Source organism: Pezoporus wallicus, unplaced genomic scaffold, assembly GCF_028554395.1.
Source record: "Pezoporus wallicus isolate ANWC-B61680 ecotype Strahan unplaced genomic scaffold, APGP_CSIRO_Pwel_v1 contig_2543, whole genome shotgun sequence".
Classification (NCBI taxonomy): domain Eukaryota; kingdom Metazoa; phylum Chordata; class Aves; order Psittaciformes; family Psittacidae; genus Pezoporus; species Pezoporus wallicus.
Window position 1 is genome coordinate 2,527,086 of NW_026638172.1, and position 19,021 is coordinate 2,546,106.

Consider the following 19,021-nt stretch of genomic DNA (forward strand, 5'->3'; position numbering starts at 1 on the left):
TTGCCCCTAAAGAACTGAAAATCGCAGTTGGTTGAGCATGACCTTTTAGCAGCAGAAAAACACTTAGGAAACATTTTGATTGCAATCTCTCAAGATAACCATCTTGCAGGGATAGCCCTCAACATTTCCATGTATTCAAAGATTATGAAATTAAAAGCTGCTGGTAATTCTGGAAACTTTCTGGCAGACAAGGAAAAAAAAATAAGTTAATACTTTTACAACAGAGCTTTCAGGAAAAAATTCTGACTTATCTATGGCACATCTGCTTTATTATGCAGCATGTGACCTCGGCAATTATCTGAAAGCAAATGTTCACTCTCATTTTCCATTCATTTATAGATAGAACAGTATTTTAACAGATGTAAATGATTACACACTGTTAAAGTTCAAACAATTTTGATTAATATACTTTTTATGTTTTAAAAAATTACTAATGATGCACTTTCTTGAAGGTGAGGAAGCAGACAATGGATTGTTTTCCTTTCAACTAATGAAAAATATTTTGATTTATGTATACATTTCCATAGTTTTAAAGCATCGGTGACCTCAGAGAAGATAACTTCTTTTCCATAAACTAAAATATTATTCTTCTTAATTAAAAGAATACCTAATACATTATTGTTTCATGGTCTGAAGTACCAGTAATACATGGTCTTACCACACTGTATAATTCTAAGCTACGTTTAATTCTAAAAACTCAATTTACTGCCACAATCAAGAGAGCTGTAACTATTAACAACACGGTGGAACATTCCTGTTGCAAAACTGTGACATACGAAAATACAGATACTGTATTTCCGTATGTCACATTTTTGCAACAAAGAAACACGAAGACTTGTTCTTAGAAGCTACCACCTCTTCCATTCAAGTGCTGTCTTAATGGTCAGAGCAAAGTCATGGAGCTGCTTCTTCCAGGAAGTGCCAGGCTTCCTTTCTGTCTAGCTGCACCTTAACAACAGAATATTATAGATATTGTGATCATTATCCACATATCTCCATACTTTATCATTATCCTGCCCATTCCATCACTGAAACAGACTCCAGGTGCTGTACTCCATACATCAGGAGCACATGGAGGAATCACCACTCCCAATACTTCAGCTATACAATACATCAGCTATATATAAGCGAGTTCCAGTTCGGCGTCGTGGGAAACCCTCCCCCCTTCCTGCCCTGCTTCCCCAGGTGTCCCTCCGTAATAGGTTCGAGGCCCTGGATCTTGAAGGAGAGGTAGGTGAGAATGTGGGGCAAGGCCAGCCTACAAGGCCACATAGGAAAAGGCGGTCGACTTTGCACCTCAAGACTGCCTCTGTTAAGAAAGAAAGAAGGGTCATCGTAGTAGGCGATTCCCTTCTGAGAGGAGCAGAGAGCCCGATATGCAGAGTTGACCCTCATCATAGGGAAGTGTGTAGTCTGCCTGGAGCCCGGATCAGGGATATCACCAGGGCGCTCCCCAACCTGGTGCACCCGACAGACTACTGCCCGCTGCTGGTCTTCCAGACAGGTGGGGGGAAGCTGCTTCCCGCAGTCTGAGGGGGATGAAGAAAGACTACAGGGCCTTGGGGCGGATGGTGAAAGAGTCTGGGGCTCAAGTGATCTTCTCCTCTCTCCTTCCATCTTCCACTGATGATGTGAGAAGGAATGGGAAGAGTCAGTTCATAAACAATTGGCTTCGAGACTGGTGCTACAGGCAGGGCTTTGGATTCTTTGATAACGGCTGGTTTTATAGGGCACCAGTCTGGACAATGACAAGTGGGAAAGGTTTGTCTCACAGAGGCAAAAGGATGCTGGGGCACGAATTAGCAGGGCTCATTTGGAGAGCTTTAAACTAGATTCGAAGGGGGATGGGGTTGTAGCTGGGCTTGCCCCAGTGGGGCAGCACTCCAGAATTGATGAAGACTGGGAGGCCTCCTATAATCCTAGGGTGAAATCGGTGTGCTCAGCTCGCTCCCTGGAATGTCTGTACACCAATGCGCGCAGCATGGGAAATAAGCAGGAGGAGTTGGAAACCTGTGTTAAGTCAGGAGACTATGATCTGGTGGCAATTACAGAGACGTGGTGGGACAGCTCACATGACTGGAATGTAGTCATGGAGGGCTATGTCCTTTTCAGGAAAGACAGGCCAGCCAGGCGGGGTGGTGGGGTTGCTCTTTATGTATGGGAGCAACTACAATGCACCGCGTTCTGTCCAGGGACAGATGACGAGCGAGTTGAGAGTCTGTGGGTGAGAATTAAGGGGCAGGCTGGCAGGGGCGATACTGTTGTGGGTATCTGTTACAGACCCCCAGATCAGGGTGAGGAAGTTGACGAGGCCTTCTACAGGCAGCTGAGAGCGGCCTCACAGTCACAGGCCGTGGTCGTCGTGGGGGATTTTAACTTCCCTGATGTTTGCTGGAAGGACCACTCGGCAACCCAGCCACAGTCCAGGAGGTTCCTCCAGTGTATGGATGATAACTTCCTCCTGCAAATGGTGGATGAGCCAACCAGGAGAGGAGCGCTGCTGGATCTCATCCTCACTAACAAGGAGGATCTGGTCGAAGCAGTAAGGGTTGAGGGCTGCCTTGGTTGCAGCGACCACGAGATGGTGGAATTCAGGATCTTGTGTGGTAGGACTAGTAGAATAGCAAGTAGAATTGCAACCCTGGACTTTAGCAGGGCAAACTTTGGCCTTTTCAAGCAATTGCTAGGGGAAATCCCATGGGCAGGGCTGCTTGAAGGTAAAGGGGCCCAAGATAGTTGGTTGGCATTCAAGGATTGCTTTTTCCGTGCTCAAGATCAGAGCATCCCGACATGTAGGAAGTCAAGGAAGAGGGCCAAGAGACCTGCGTGGCTAAATAGGGAATTGCTGGGTATGCTCAAGTGGAAGAGAAGAGTTTACAGGTCATGGAAGGAGGGGCTGGCCACTTGGGAGGAATATAAGGCTGCTGCTAGAGGATGTAGGAAGACAGCTAGGAGGACTAAGGCCTCCTTAGAATTAAACCTGGCGAGAAGGGTCAAGGACAGCAAAAAGAGCTTTTTCAAATACATGGCAGATAAAACTAACACCAGAGGCAATGTAGGCCCCCTGATGAACGGGATGGGTGCCCTGGTGACAGAAGATATAGAGATGGCAGAGTTACCGAATGCCTTCTTTGTCTACTCTGCTGCAGGCAGTCCTGAAGAGCCCTGTACCCCTGAGACCTTAGATGAAGTCAGGTCAACGGAGCGGTTTGCCTTAGTCGATGAGGAATGGGTTAGAGACCAGTTGAGCAATCTGGACATCCATAAATCCATGGGTCCAGATGGGATGCACCCGCGGGTGCTGAGGGAACTGGCAGAAGTCATTGCTAGACCACTCTCCATCACCTTTACCAAGTCTTGGGAAATGGGAGAGGTGCCTGAGGACTGGAGGAAAGCAAATGTCACTCCAGTCTTCAAAAAGGGCAAGAAGGAGGACCCGGGTAACTATAGACCGGTCAGCCTCACCTCCTTTCCTGGGAAAGTGATGGAACACCTTATCCTTGGTGCCATCTTAAGGCATATCAAGGATAAGAGGGTTATGAGGGGCAGTCAACACGGCTTCACCAAGGGGAAGTCATGCTTGACCAATCTCTTAGCCTTTTGTGAGGAAATAACAGGGTGGATGGATGATGGCAGAGCGGTGGATGTGGTCTACCTTGACTTCAGCAAAGCATTTGACACAGTCTCCCACAGCATCCTCACAGCTAAATTGAGGAAGTGTGGTCTGGATGATCAGGTAGTGAGGTGGACTGTGAACTGGCTGAAGGAGAGAAGCCAGAGAGTTGTAGTCTATGGGGCTGAGTCTAGTTGGAGGCCTGTAACTAGTGGAGTGTCTCAGGGGTCAGTACTGGGACCATTATTATTTAATATATTCATCAATGATTTAGATGAGGGAATTGAGTGTACTATCAGCAAGTTTGCTGATGACACTAAGCTGGGAGGAGTGGCTGACACGCCAGAAGGCTGTGCTGCCATCCAGCGAGACCTGGACAGGCTGGAGAGTTGGGCAGGGAATAACTTGATGAAATATAACAAGGGAAAGTGCAGAGTCCTGCATCTGGGCAGGAACAACCCCAGGTTCCAGTATAGGTTGGGAAACGACCTGTTAGAGAGCAGTGTAGGGGAGAGGGACATGGGGGTCCTAGTGGATGACAGGATGACCATGAGCCAACACTGTGCCCTTGTGGCCAAGAAGGCCAATGGCATCCTGGGGTGTTGTTGTGGTTTAAACCCAGTCAGGTAACTCGTTCGCTCACTTCCCCCCCTTTCTTGCCCTCCCCCTGCTCTCGGAGGGACGGAGAGGAGAATCAAAAGAATGCAACTCCCACGGGTTGAGATAAGACCAGTTTAGTAACTAAGGTATAACACAAATCACTACTGCTACCACCAATGATAATAATGATAAAGGAAATAACAAGGGAACAGAATACAACACCTCACCACCCACTGACCGATAACTCGCCCCCCAAGCCCGACCAAGCTCCGACTGATACCTCCTCCAACCCTGCAGTCTCCCAGCCCTTCCGGCTAACTCCCAGTTACATCCTGGGCATGACGTGCTGTGGTATGGAATACCTCTTTGGCTAGCTTGGGTCAGGTGTCCTGTCTCTGCTTCCTCCCAGCTTCCCCTCCTCCCTGGCAGAGCATGAGGCTCACAAAATCCTTGGCCAAACCAAAAAATCTCTATCAGCTCTGTTCCCGAGCCGAAAGTCAAAACACTGCACTGCACCAGCTACCAAGGAGGAGAAACATGACTGCTACTGCTGAACCCAGGACAGGTGTATTAGAAGGGGGGTGGTTAGTAGGTCGAGAGAGGTCCTCCTTCCCCTCTACTCTGCCCTGGTGAGACCGCATCTGGAATATTGTGTCCAGTTCTGGGGCCCTCAGTTCAAGAAGGACAGGGAGCTGCTGGAGAGAGCCCAGCGCAGGGCAACTAAGATGATTAAGGGAGTGGAGCATCTCCCTTATGAGGAAAGACTGAGGGAGCTGGGTCTCTGTAGTTTAGAGGAGACTGAGGGGTGACCTTATTAGTGTATATAAATATATAAAGGGGGAGTGTCACGAGGATGGAGCCAGGCTCTACTCAGTGGCAATGATAGGACAAGGGGTAATGGAACACAAGAGGTTCCACTTAAACTTGAGAAGAAACTTCTTCTCAGTGAGGGTGACGGAACACTGGAACAGGCTGCCCAGGGAGGTTGTGGAGTCTCCTTCCCTGGAGACATTCAAAACTCGCCTGGACGCATTCCTGTGTAACATTATCTAGGTGTTCCTGCTCCGGCAGGGGGATTGGACTACATGATCTTTCGAGGTCCCTTCCAGTCTCTAGCATACTGTGATACTGTGATACTAGATGTATTCTGGAAATACATTTCAGACACTGTTTAGATTTCTGCTCTGATCACCTTCAGTGACAGTTGAAAAATCAAACTTACTTGGTTCTCAATAGACTCTGTAAATGTAACATATCTGAGCTGAGAAACTTTCCTGGAAAAGTTCAATTGGGAAAATGAAATAGTCTTCAGCAAAGATAGCTCAGAAACAGCTACTCAGAAATCTCATGGAGGCAGGGAAGAGCTCACAGTAATTTTTTCAGGCATTTCCATTCCTTGTCTCATTATGGACAAGATTTTCTGTCTTCAGTGATTTGCAAAGAGGCCCTTGGAAAGGAGTGTTGCAGTGGCCATTTCTCACACTGGCAGCCCCTGGGGGAAATAATTCCCTCTCTCTGATGTAAGGTTTTTATGGGATTCTTTGTATTACAGTGAGCTTTTATATACCCATGTGGATGGAGGAGTGAGGCACTCCTAGATTGTCTTAGGTGGCTGATTCGTTGCCTTGTCATTCCTAATGTTTTTTTTTTTTTTTAGACCTGAAAATGAAGTTTGGGAAAAGCTATTAATACTCCTATTATTGCTGAAAAGGTGTCACCAAGCAGTACAAAAATTGGGTAGTTTCCCTTCAATATTTTGATGGAAAAGACAATAACACTTTTATTAAAATGTGCTCATGTTTAAACACCATTTCTTTTATATACCAAATCAGGGAGGAAATGAAATAATCTCTGAGTATGTGGCAACACTGAGGAAATTAATCAGAGAGAGTTAAATGACATACGACAGCATCAATCATGTATGGAATTTAAAACCAGGTAATCCAAACGGACATATTAACACCAATATTAACCTTAAACATGTGCTCAAGTTGTTGCATCTGAGGTGAAGAGCACATTTCAAGATACACTGCAGCAGCATGCCACAAACCGCATAGCAATCCACCAGAAATGAAAAAGAAAGCACACCATGAACAGAATAGAAAGCTACTTTCATTGTGGGAAAAGATTCACAATGCAAACAATTTCCAGTTCAAGAAAAAACTCTGTAAAAACAGCAATAAACTGGCCATGCAGAGAAAATATAAAGGTCAATGAGAAGCAAAGCAACTGCCATAAAATTCATTTGGAATCCAGATGGGAAGAGAATGGCATTCACAAGACTGCTGTAGCATCTCCACAGTGGTTGGATTTAAGAAAGAAAATAAGAGTCATGTTTATTTACATGTGGAAGTAACAAGACTTGAAATGTAGCTCAGTAAAGCATCTGTTGTTCCTCTGATTCTGCAGCAGGAGTATTAGAAACTACTTAAATAGATGAAGTTGCAGAAAATTTAATTACCACTAAACATTTGTAAGTAAATTCATTGTTCCCTGGAGTTACCACAGTTGAAGTAATGATGGCACATGACATCTCTGGGCTTTAAAAAGGAAGTTATGCAGCAATTGTTTGGAAATAAATGACAGATATGTAGAGAATACGGAGAATTGAGAAATTGTGAGATTTATCCCACACAGAAATTATCTAAACATTTGAAAAAAGCAGCTGATCCTTTTTATGGTGTTACTATAACTGTAAACTGCAGGAAGTTTACATTACAAAGATGCAATTTTTTTACAAACTCATTTGATACCTTTTAACAAAATACTCCAAAAGCGAAAAATATCTGGAACTTTGCAAGCATCCTGCAACCATGTTTAAGGTGACATTCAGCAAGTGGCACTTTAGCACGCCTAATAATGATAATGAAGGGGGCTCTCTATGGTGGTGTTGACCTCAACATTAGAAATTACCCAGGAAAGATCAGTATCTTTTACCTAGCTTGGCAGATATATTTGCCTCATTATTGCATTTTTTGGCAAGTTCATCACAACTTAAATTCATCCACAAATATGGGCTGCAGACAGTGAGACAGTGTGTTATCTGATAGCAGACATAAGAGTTTAGTTCAATCTCACAGCGTTATCACAGTAAATATACCTTCTGGTTAGCAGGCATTCTATTAAGCATTGCTGGCATACAACATTATTTGAATAACAATAATCACAGAACCAGCAATTAAGGACACCCTGAAAACTCCCTTGGGTTTCATCATTGATCCTTAAGGAAAAATTCATTCATTTAATCAGCTCATTCTAACAATAAATGTATGCATAACTCACAATGCGATAGCTGAAGAAATAAGGAACATGAAGTGCAGTAGAGTTACATTACTTTCTCACAGTAGTCAGTTATTGAGAGGGTTTTTGACCATTTTCTAATTGAACAGTTTGGCACTGGAAATGCTGGCTCATCCTGGTTCCATCAAAACCTTCTACAGAAGCTTAAGCTGTGATCTGGCTGTGGCCGCTGGCCAGAAATCCAACCAAGCTGGCTGCTTACTGATGCTCAGCTGACTGGCTATCTCGCTGCCTGGAAATATGCCAACTGCTCAGTTGGTTTCTTGGCTCCACAGGCTTGTCAGCAGGCAAAGAAATAGACTGTTCCATTTTTGCCAGAAAGGCTGTGGAGCCAAGGCGTTTTGTTCCAGTGCTTGATGAAACAAAATATTGACAAGCTGAAATTTCCTGTAGAATAAAAATCTTGCTTCCCAGCCAGCTCCAGTTATTATTGTATGCTCTTGTGTAATACAGTGATGGCGTTATCGCATCCTCTAAGTAAACACAATGCACACAAAGGAGGTGAATCCAGAAAGCCTTCCAAGACTTTGGATACGAATCTCATAGCATCTGAAACCGTCACTATGCAGTACAATGCATCTTTTGATAAGGTTAGTTTGTGACACTTTCTAGTTCACATTAAAAGGCCTGTTAAGTTGGCGCTTTGAAAACTCATTTGTCAGCAGGGCACAACTGGCTAACTGAGGACGAATTCAGTATATAGTCTGTGGATTGTGCCTTTATTTGTATTCAGAAGATGATTTACATAGTTATGGATCAAACACCAGGGAAAGAAAAACTAGTAATAGTCACAACACAGTTACATACATAAAGGTTATTACATTTTCAGTGCTGAAAAGAGTTGTTAAAATATCCAAGAACTCAAGAACACGCACAAAAAAAAAAAAAAAAAAAAAGAAAAAAGACTTCTCAGAAACATATCACTGGAAACAACAGGTTCATGAAATATTCAGTGAGAAGAAACCGGAAAATGCCATCACATTATACCATAAAGCCATAAACCGAGCCCTTGTCAGAGACAAACATCATTGCCCAGCCTAGGCCAAAGATTCATGACAGAATGATTAATGAAATTATGCACCCAGAGTTCCAGTTTTAGAGTTGGTAGGTGTGTCAAGAGTGTTTTCAAGGAGACGCTGAGGAGGATCTAAATCGCAAAGCAAGTCAATATATGGGTATGCGCTCGGTGGGAGAACAAGGCCATTTAAGCTGTTTCCTTTCTTGGTTGTCTCTGTGCTACCCCCAGTGCCACGCTGACACATTTATTATGTTGGTGAACTGGATCAGCAGAAAGGAAGGAAAGCAGGTTGTTTTCTAGTCTTCTCAGTTAAATCTCATTTACTGCCTGATTTCACAAATGTTCATGCTGCCACAGCCCAGCAGCAGTGCAGATGCAGAAGCAGGTAGCTGGGCTAGGGAGCAGAAGGGTATGCTATAAACAGATAAGCCACTGTAAGTCATCCATTAAATTATTAAATTATGAGCTTTGGATTTAAGGGGGAGGAGGAACAGTATCAAGCACAGCAGATTCTTCCTAGCTTCCTGCAAGGAAAAGGCTTACCCAGCTTTTGAGAGAGCAAGCATATGCTGTGCCTCCTGTTAAAGGTAGGAATACAAAGACTATAAATTACTTATCTGCCTTTGAAGAGGCAATCCTTATTACTATAAGTGTAGTTCATAGGATATAATATAAACTCTTTCCTGAACTTAATAAAGCTTTAGTTAAAGGGACATTTTTCAGAGGTAGTGTAAAAACAAAACAAAACAGAAAAACACTGTCACAACCAAGCAACCATGTAGTTTTCACATACAGAGGGAAAAAAATAAGGGACTAGTATGAAAATGGCTGGAAAATGGCCATAAAGTCACAGACTAGTTCTTCAACACCTTTTATAGTACTGGCATTCAATATCTAAGAGAAATGACATACAAGTCAGTCTGAGATAATCTTTTAACAAGTTGTTCCAAGCCCATGATCTTGAAAATACCAAGCTTAAAAGACAGGTGCAGACAGGGACTCAGGACAGCACCAGGGACATGATTGTAGTTCTGACAAAAAGATTCTGCAGATGCCTGTTTTTCATACCGAAAAAGCAAGCAGAAAACACTACAGGGGCATGGCCTTGTCCAGCTATTGTTGCCTGATGTTGGTTCCCCTCATCAGACCTGATCCTGACCCAGACACACAAATTGATGTCCAGGCCTGGCCTTGACCTATTGCTATCCCCATGGGTCCCAACGTCCCAGACTAGGGCTGTTCCCTAGCTTGCCCTGCTTCCTGCTGGAGGCGGTGGGGTGGGCTCTGACTGGGCAGACCTTGCCCTGGAACAGGACACAAAACACCAGGGCCCAGAGCCTGATATTCTTATTTTGTCCCAATAAGTATAAATTTTAACAAGTGTTGTCTGACCAGCCAAGTTTTCTGGGCTTTTACATAGGCAGTACTGAAATTTATTGTAAAAATAATAACAAAAGAAATTATTATTTCAAAGCTATCCCCATTTTTATTATTGTATAAACCCCCACTTTTTCTGAGAAACAATTGCATGCTGTGGGTTATGTTTCATAATTTCCTAAGGGTAAATCTCGGTCTTTTTCAAGGTTTTGGCAGGCAGCCATAGGAACTCATTATTCTGAATAGTCTAAGGGGAATTATAAAACAAAGAGAATAAAAGGCTTGGATTTATTTTTAAAGCATGCTTTCTCATGTTTACATTGCTTCCAGACCTATTTTGTTTTGGAAATTTTTTACTTACTGTAAGTCTTGATACGTGAAAAACAACAAAACCCTCTTTCAGTTTTAGCTTACATGAAAACTGAAAAGTGTTTTGAATGGAGGAGTTGGTCAAAAAAATGTATTTTGCTGGTTAACTGGAGCTGTGCAAACTGTTTAAATCTGTTTACTCAAATCAAAGTGTATTTCCAAGGCTGGTCCCAATGGGCATGGAAATGATGACTAACCTGAGTCAAATTTGATTCTATTATTCACTTACTTTCTTCCCATCCTATAGGAAATGCAGTCCCTGGGAATATGAGAAGCCTTTTCTTCATTCCCACTTTGCAAACACTGTGACACTCTTTAGAACCAGTAATCCTTTGTTTCTTTTATCTATCTAGCTTGTGCATGGTTTGTGGGCTTTGTTGTACAGTTTATTAGTTTTTAGGGTAAGTGAAAATGTAGTTTATCTACCTGTTGGCAAAATGAGTAAGTGAATATGCATCCTCTGGCTTCTAAAGTGTCTAAAATGATTATACAACCCAGAAATAGCCTATGATCAAGGACTGAACAGAAATAAAAGTCACAGTTTAAATAAAACCAAAAGCTAAGCAGAAGCGGGAATGATATAGAAAAGTAATGGCGATCCAGGAGCAAAATTACTCATATCCTTTCCATAGGGCTCAGGTGGTACTCACAAGAAAAATGCAACTTCTAAGGAAGTCAAGGTAGTCTCCCTCTGTCAGCCTCTAAAGTGGGCCAGGTTAGCACCTGAAATCCCCCAGTACTGAAAAAGCCAGAAAGCTAGCATCTTCTTATGGGATTTGGGGGGTTCACAGTGGAAGTCTGGTCCTGTTGTTCCTCCTTCTGAGCTTCAGTCTCATATGCTGAGTCTCAGAACGACCTGTGTGTGGATTCCAGGAGTCTGTTTTGGAGAGGAGCAGAGTTGTCAGCCTGCAGCATTAGACTGCCCATTGTATATTGCTCAACACACTTCCTCATTTGCGTCCCAGCTGTCAGGTTAGTGTCTGAAGGAGCTCCTGCTGAAATGCAGTAATGTTGGGAAGGTACGTGGTATTACAGAAAGAAATCCCAACAGCACATAAGCTTAAGCACACATCCCCACCACAACTCATGACGGATTTGAAAATCAATTGTATTACTTGCTGTGGTACATAAAGATATCAGACAGAACTGAGTTTAAAAAGGAGCAGAGAAGAGCACAGGAGTTTCAAGCAGGTTTTAAGAATCTTGCCTGTGCCTCGCCTGACTAACCCCATACTAGCCTCTACCCCATCTACCCCACTGAGGCAGCCAGCCAGCCGAAAGCAAGCCTCGCATGAGACGCGATGGAGCAACCAGCCGGCAGGCCTCCCGCCCAGGCTGACCAGGCAGGGGGAACCACTCCGCAAGCACACAGCCTCCCGAAGGCTTTGCGATGACTCCCAGCTACCGTGCCTGGCACGGAGAGGAGCATCAGGCTCTCCGCCACTCCACATATCCGCTGGGCCGCAGATCCCCACCGTGAACCGCGCCGGCCCACAGCGCTGCTATGCACGGGGCCGGGTGGGTGTGCTGAGGCGGGGAGGGAGCCGGAGCACCCAGCGGAGGGTAGGACTGCGGGCCTGCGAAGGCAGGCTGAGCGCGGGCAGACCCCTGAGCTCCCAAAGGGCACCGAACGCCCGCGGACGGCGCGCACGCCCCTCGCAGCGGGCGCGAGCGGAGACACCGGGCGCGCGCAACAGTGGGTCGCGAGAGCGGAGGCGCGCGCTCGGCGTCGCTGCGGCGGGGACCCGGCAGTGGGGTTGGGGGTCCGTTCCCTGCCTCCGTTGCTGTTGGCTGTGGAATGGCCGCGGTTGCCGGGTGCTGAGGAGCCGGTCAGGTACGGGGCGCCCGCTCCCCACACCCTTCACCAACCATGCTCCGGTGCCGTGTCGGGGGTCGAGGGCCCCGCCGCTGCCGTGCAAGCTCAGGGCGGGGGACAGCGCTGAGGGCGGGGCTCGCTCCCACAGGTGGTCCGCTCCGCGGTGTGCTGGGGGGCCAGGGCAGAGCATCCCGCACTGCCCGTATCCGCGGTGCTGCTGGCGCCAGCCCAGCGGGCTTGCTGTGGCCCGGGACAGCGCACCTCCTTCGCGCGGGCCCGGCCGGCTCTCCGCGGGTGAGGTGTGCACACACCTGAGGGGAGGGAGGAAGGTAGGGCGCTGAGGGGGGCGGGGGCCGGCCCGGACGCCCTTGTACCGCAGCACGGGACTGGGGCACAAGGGGGTAACGCAGCGCTTCGGTCCGGGAGGGTGGGGGGGAGGGTGGCAGTGCTCGTAGCATCCCTCGCTCTCCTTCCTTCCCGAGGAGCCCCTCGGTAGGCGCCGCGGACTGCGGCGGAGGCCTGCCGGGGAGCGTCTGGGTAGGGGCCGATGATCCCTTTGGCTGGGGCTGTCTGCGGTCCCTGCTGTGCGTGTGTTGCTGTGGTTGGTGCTGGGAGGCTGAGTAAGTTCGCGTTAACCTTCCTCCTTGGTTGGCTTGCGGTTGGTGCACGCGGGTTAAGTAAGTTCACCCCCTTCTCGGTATTTCGCGTTTTAGAAGTGTCTCTTTCCCCTCCCTCCATCCCTCCTCGCGTCCTGCTCCCAATTCCTTTCTCAAGGGAGGAGGAACAGCAAGCATTGCTCATTTGCTTTCTTGGCTCCTTCGAGGGGCTTGCTTCATTACGACTGAAGTACCCTCCTCTGGTTTTCCCCCAGTATCTAACCTGGGGGGGTGGGGGGTGGAGAGAAGGCTATGAGCTGTAGATCCTGTATTATAATCTCCTTATCGAAGCCCTGATACATTGCCAGAGTGAGATGGGGAGGGGGAAAAGAAAGTTATAGTCTATCTGGAAAAGATCACTGATACTGAACTCAGTGGTAACAAAATCTGCTTAATTTATCCGTGTTACCCTTGGGCGGGGTTTTACGTTGTGTTGTATTTGCAGAATTATTTCCGAATTGTAAAGTTAGCCTTTGCTATTTGATATTGCCAATATTTAATTAATTTTTGTGAGATTAAGTGCTTTTAAGTAACTGTGGTCCTGTTTTCCTGGGGTATTTCTTGGTCTGCAGACAAGGTGATTTATTTGAGGCATTGTAATTCAATTATGCCATCTTGGGTGATGCCCTGGAATTTCATATTCTTCAAGGGTTCATTAAAATCTTTTGGTAGTTGAAAGGTATAGAGGTGGACAGTCTTAGTGTGGAAAAATAATAAGCCAGATCAGATTATTCCCTTTTTTTTTGTTATTTATTTGTTATGATACAATATAAAAAATAACCCCAAACTGACAATAACAACAACAACAAACCCCATCACTAAAAATCCTCCTAAAACAAATCTATAAAGTACCTCCTAAACATGGTATTCCCTGGTGAAGTTTTCTCTAAGGGGAAATCAGATCGTTTGAGAAAATGCTACTGCTTTCAAAATAATACCCTCCCAGCTTAACTGGTTTAATTGTGTTATGTATGAAAACCACAACAGAATAAAAGTACAGAAACTTATACACACCACAAAATCTAAACTGTGGATATTTCTGGTGCATCCAGTGATACCTTCTTCCCAGAATATCTGAATTCTCAAATACACCAGGACTGGGGTCTGATATTTAGTGATGATCTAGGCAGAGAAAATGAAGCATTCTTTTGAAATTGGTAAAGCTTAGTATTCATGTCATGCTTCTATGTGACAAAAATACAATGTAAAACAATTAGAACCAAACAAGAAAGAGCCAGCCTTTGACAACTGTTGCTAATGCTGACCAACAATGATGTATTACACACACACCCTTACCCTTTCCCCCCAGCTTTTCTTCGTGTGGATGCATCTGTGGTCAAGACAACTTGTTACTTTATAAATGGACTTTTTCAAGACTGCCAGCCCAATTAGTGAAAGTGATAAATCATTAGAAGTGAGAAATAGAAAAGGATCCATTAGACTGTTCTTCCTGCTTCTCAGTGTAGGCTTGTTTAGTTTGGTTTTCAGTGCAATTGTTTTGCTGAAGTTATAAATGAGTACATACTGTTGCTTTTAAGGTATTTTTGAATCTTATACTTGGAATCAATATTTCAAAACTCAGTAATTGATTAAACTTTGCTTTTGCCAATCATCAGTACAATTTGTTTGGCTGCTTCAAAGAATAAAAGAAAAAGAAAAGGTACTTTTTTTTGTAAAAGAAAGATTTTTTGTTTTTTCTTTAACAGTACTACCGCAAAAATACTTGTTTGAAACATAATCAGATTCATTCAATGACACTGTTGTCATTCTGTTGCATCTTTGGAAATTTAATAAGACCATATTACATTTAGTTCAAATGTATTGCCTAAACAGTTCAAATTCCTCATGTCTTTGTATGCCTATAACATAGGTGTGCGCATGTACACATACACCCCTATAGCTATTTAAGGGATGTACTTAGCACTTTCACATTTTACAGAAAAAGGATCAGTTTTTTCCTTTTTTGCCAGATGATTCTCAGTACACACTGACTTAATAAATTTAGGCATAGAATAAATTTATGCAAAGAGATGGAATCCGTGACAGAATTCCTGTTGGATTCCATTAAACTGATTATTTAATTTTGCTTCGTACATATATTCAAACAAGATTGGAAAGGCTGACCAAATGTTTACTACATGGTCCGATAAAGGGGGGTTTTCTCTGCAAATCACTGGAAAAATGAATTTGTAAAATGGTTTGGATTGGAAGGGACATTTAAAGGTCATCTACTTCAACCCCCCTGCAGTGAGCAGGGACACCATCCACTGGATCAGGTTGCTCAGAGCCTTTCCAGCCTGACCTTGAATGTCTCCAGGGATGGGGCATCTACCACCTCTCTGGGCAAACAGTTCTAGTGTTTCACCACCCTCATTGTAAAAAATTTCTTCCTTAAAGCTGTTACCCCTTGTCCTATCACTACAGGCCCTGCTAAAAAGTTTGTTCCCATCTTTCTCACAAGCCCACTTCAAATATTGAAAGGCCGCAATAAGGTCTGCCTGGGACCTTCTCCAGGCTGAACAAGCCAAACTCTCTCAGCCCTGTCTTCTTAGGAGAGGTGCTCCATCCCTCTGATCATTTTGGTGGCCTTTCTCTGGACCTGCTCCAACAGGTCCATATTTTTCCTGTGGTGAAGACTCCAGAGATGAGCACAGTACTGTGGGTGGGGTCTCACCAGAGTGTAGTACAGGAGGAGAACCGCCTCCGTCAGCCTGCTGGCCATGCTCCTTTTTGATACCTCTCAGGATACAGTTGGCTTTCTGGGTTGCAAGGACACGTTGTCGACTTATCTCCAGCTTTTTATAGACCAGTACCAGCCAAGTCCTTCTGTACAGGGCTGCTCTCAATCCCTTCATCCCCCAGCCTGTGTTGATATTGGTGGTTGACCCGACCTAGGTGCAGGACCTTGCACTTCGCCTTGTTTAACCTCATGAGGTTTGCATGGACCCACTTCTCCAGCTTGTCCAAGTCCCTCTGGATGGCATCCCATCCCTCAGGTGTATCAACCGCACCCCTCATCTTGGTGTCATCTGTAGACTTGCTGAGGGGGTGCTCAATCCCACCGTCTGTGCATTGGTAAGATACTGAAGAGTACTAGACCCAATACAGGTCCTTGAAGGACACCACTTGTCACCAATCTCCATTTAACACTGAGCCCTTGACCATAGCACTCTGCGTATGACCATCCAACCAGTTCCTTATCCACCAAATAGCTCATCCATTAAATCTGTATCGCCAGTTCAGGGAGAAGGATATCGTAGGGGGTGTGTCAGAGGCTTTACAGGAGTCCAGATAGATGACTAGCTTTTTGTTTGTTCACTGATCTAGTCACTCTGTCGTAAAAGGCCACTGGGGTGGTCAGCAGGACTTGCCCTTGGTGAAGCTGTGCTTCTTGCTTGAGTTACCTCCCTGTCCTCCGTGTGCCTTAGCATGGCTCCTAGGAGGATCTGTTCCGTGATCTTCCCGGGCACAGAGGTGACACTGGCAGGTTGCTAGTTCTCAGGATCCTGCTTTCTACTGTTTCTAAAAGGGTGTGATATTGCCCTCTTTCCAGTAACAGGGGGATTCGCCTGACTGCTATGAGTTTTCAGTTATCATGGAGTGTGGCTTGGTAATTACATCAGCTGGTTCCTTCAGGACTCTGGGATGAATCTCATCAGGTCCCACCTATCTTGGTGGGTACCACCAAGTCTGAGTAATGGCAACTAGGCTATAGCTTTCTAGCAGCATGGAGGCTACCAGGGCTTCCTGTTTGTTGCCCATGCTGTGTGTTTAAGGGTAATCTAACTTGATAGAAAGGTAGAGGTGTTTAAACTCAGTATGGGTATTTATTAATTACTCTCATGATCAGTTGTTTGTTTTTTTTTTTTTGGGTGCCTACTGATAGTTATTTAGTAACAGGAAAGTCCTGTTCCTCTTACAGCTGATACTTCTCCCTTTTATTCCCCCTTTTTTTGAGTTTACAGTAGGAAATTAAATTTAATAGTTGAACACAATATGCAGAAGTGAAAATAATTTTAAATGGTAGGTTTTATTTACACAAGAAATAAGCTACTTCCAGGCTGTTTTGTTTGGTCGTGCTTTCACTTCCTTTGCAGTTAGTTTCACAGTTTGGGTATTGGACCATTATTCTTTTGAAAACGGATAATGGTTTTATATAGTAAAAAGAATACTTTTGAGTTGTCTTGTTGGACAGGTGGAACCCTTCAGATGTCTCTGAAATTGATGATGGAGAACTGAGATGCTAAAGGTGGTGGGGCGAACCTGTGTATAATTCAACTACCAAAGGACAGGATGCAGACAAGACAAAATGGTTATGGTTTAATGCTGATCAGCTAGTACAGTTTATATACAGCATTTTTCAGAGTCTTTGTACTGTGATGTACAAGTCTTTTGGTTTCATGAGGTAGGTGAGGCTGCAGGAGGCTCTGTGATGATGCTTGGGTCTTCAGTTTACTAGCTGATGCCACAGGAACAAGCCTACTGCCTCAAGGCAGTGTAACTGTACCTGAATAAATACTGTGGAACCCAACATGGTTATAAAGTCATCTTCATGATTTTGCTGTGCTGGGCTTTGTTAAAATTACTGCAAGGAGTGATCAGTCCAGAAATGTAGAGTTCAAGTAATTGACTTGATCATGTGGGAGAACCCACAGATGGGTTGTCTTAGGACAAGGATGAGTCTAAGAGTATTTCCCTGATATGATTAGATTAACAGGGTGGATTAGCCATTTAAGGTACAATGGTAGGGACAAGTGAGGTGGTGTTTTTTCTAATTGCTTGATACTGTTTAATGGATTTTTTTTTTTTTATTTTTTTTTTTAAATAAAGGAGTCTTAACAGAAGCATCATTGTGGTTTTTATAATCTTCCGTCCAGAGAATTTTACTATTACTTGAGTTTTTTATTTATATTTATTACGTTTATATCTAATATATATAATCTGTTTAATATGTACCAAGCTGCTTCATATCGTTGTCGTAATTTTATGTATGTCATAATACACCAGTTAAGAGAGATGCTGTGCTCCAAAGAGAAAATGTTGCAGTTTATTTATACAACTTTTTTTCTAAGATTCTAGCAAGTTCATCTTTAGGAAGGAAAGCAGAAATCAGAGTGGAATGTGAATAGCTGTACTTAATAATCTCTTGCTACTGCATTGTTGAGGTTTTCCTTTTATAGGTGCTGGGGAAGATTAGGAACACAGTTACTTGATGCCACTACTCATCTTCTTATTTAAATTACATATACTCGAGAACAAGCCCATATAAAGATTTCTTTCCCATATAAAGGTTAAGTGTGGGCTTCAGATGGGATCAAGCAAACCAAGCCAGTCAGTTGTGGAAAGGAGACCTATACTCTGATGTCTTGGTATTTATTTTTTATTTTGCAGTCATTTTTACATGCATTAGCTTTGTACCTGGTTTATTTTGGACAGTCTAGGAGTTCTTTTTTCCTGGCTAAATTATGTGACCATGGGAAAAGTTGAAGTATTAAAACTTATATAGTACTTAAAAGCCCCACACCTGCTTTCTGTCATTATTAATTTATTGCCTGTTTTGGGGGATGCAGAGATTAATAAACCTAACTATTTTGTTTCTTTTCATTGCTTGTGATTAAAAAGGGAAACTTGAAAAACTTCTTTTTATTTCATGGCTGTTTTTTTTTTTTTTCTTGTTGTTAGAATTAAACTTCAGATCAAGAAGGGTAGCTGTCTCAAGCAGAAACTTCTGACCTACTTTGGTGAAGTTAAAGAGTAGCTGCTAAATACGTCTTTGGTCGCCTATGTTTTGTCAGCAAAGACAGGTCTGTTCAGAGCAGTGCCAGAGAACGAGATTGTTGATACATGTTAGCCTGAGCAGGAGTCACATGTGTTTTTCTGTAGTAAAGTTGATAGGAATAAATAGGCCAGTTAGTGGAGTGGATAAGTAGTATGTTTTCCTCTCAAGATTGTTGAAGGGTAGTTCCAGTGCATTGTACGTTACAGGAATCGGCTGATAAATGTCACCAGAGTATCAGCAATTAGTGAAACAATATTTAATGTCTGTCCTGTGTCCCCGTTTACCCCCCCCCATCCCTCCCTGCCCCATGCAGCCTTCAAATGTAGCTAAAAAAATAAGTTGGAAATAACTGTAAGGTCTATATTCTACATTTCATGCATCATTTTAAAAATCATTAAGGCAGCACTTCTTTAAAGGCAGCCATCAGCATGGACAGTGTGCTGCTTAATCTGTCTCAGTTTTAAAATGCTTTCATTGGTGTTTGTTCTGGCTA

The 19,021-nt window shown here is 44.0% G+C and overlaps 1 protein-coding gene across 3 annotated transcripts in view; it reads left to right on the forward strand.

The window, feature by feature from the left end:
- The first annotated feature begins 12,010 nt into the window (after positions 1-12,010).
- Positions 12,011-19,021, forward strand: part of AKAP11 (A-kinase anchoring protein 11) — a 42,940-nt gene continuing 35,929 nt past the window's right edge. For all 3 annotated transcript variants that reach the window (XM_057409712.1, XM_057409713.1, XM_057409714.1), the window contains exon 1: positions 12,011-12,111. The gene's annotated coding sequence lies outside the window, so the exon portion shown is untranslated. The remainder of the gene's footprint in view (positions 12,112-19,021) is intronic.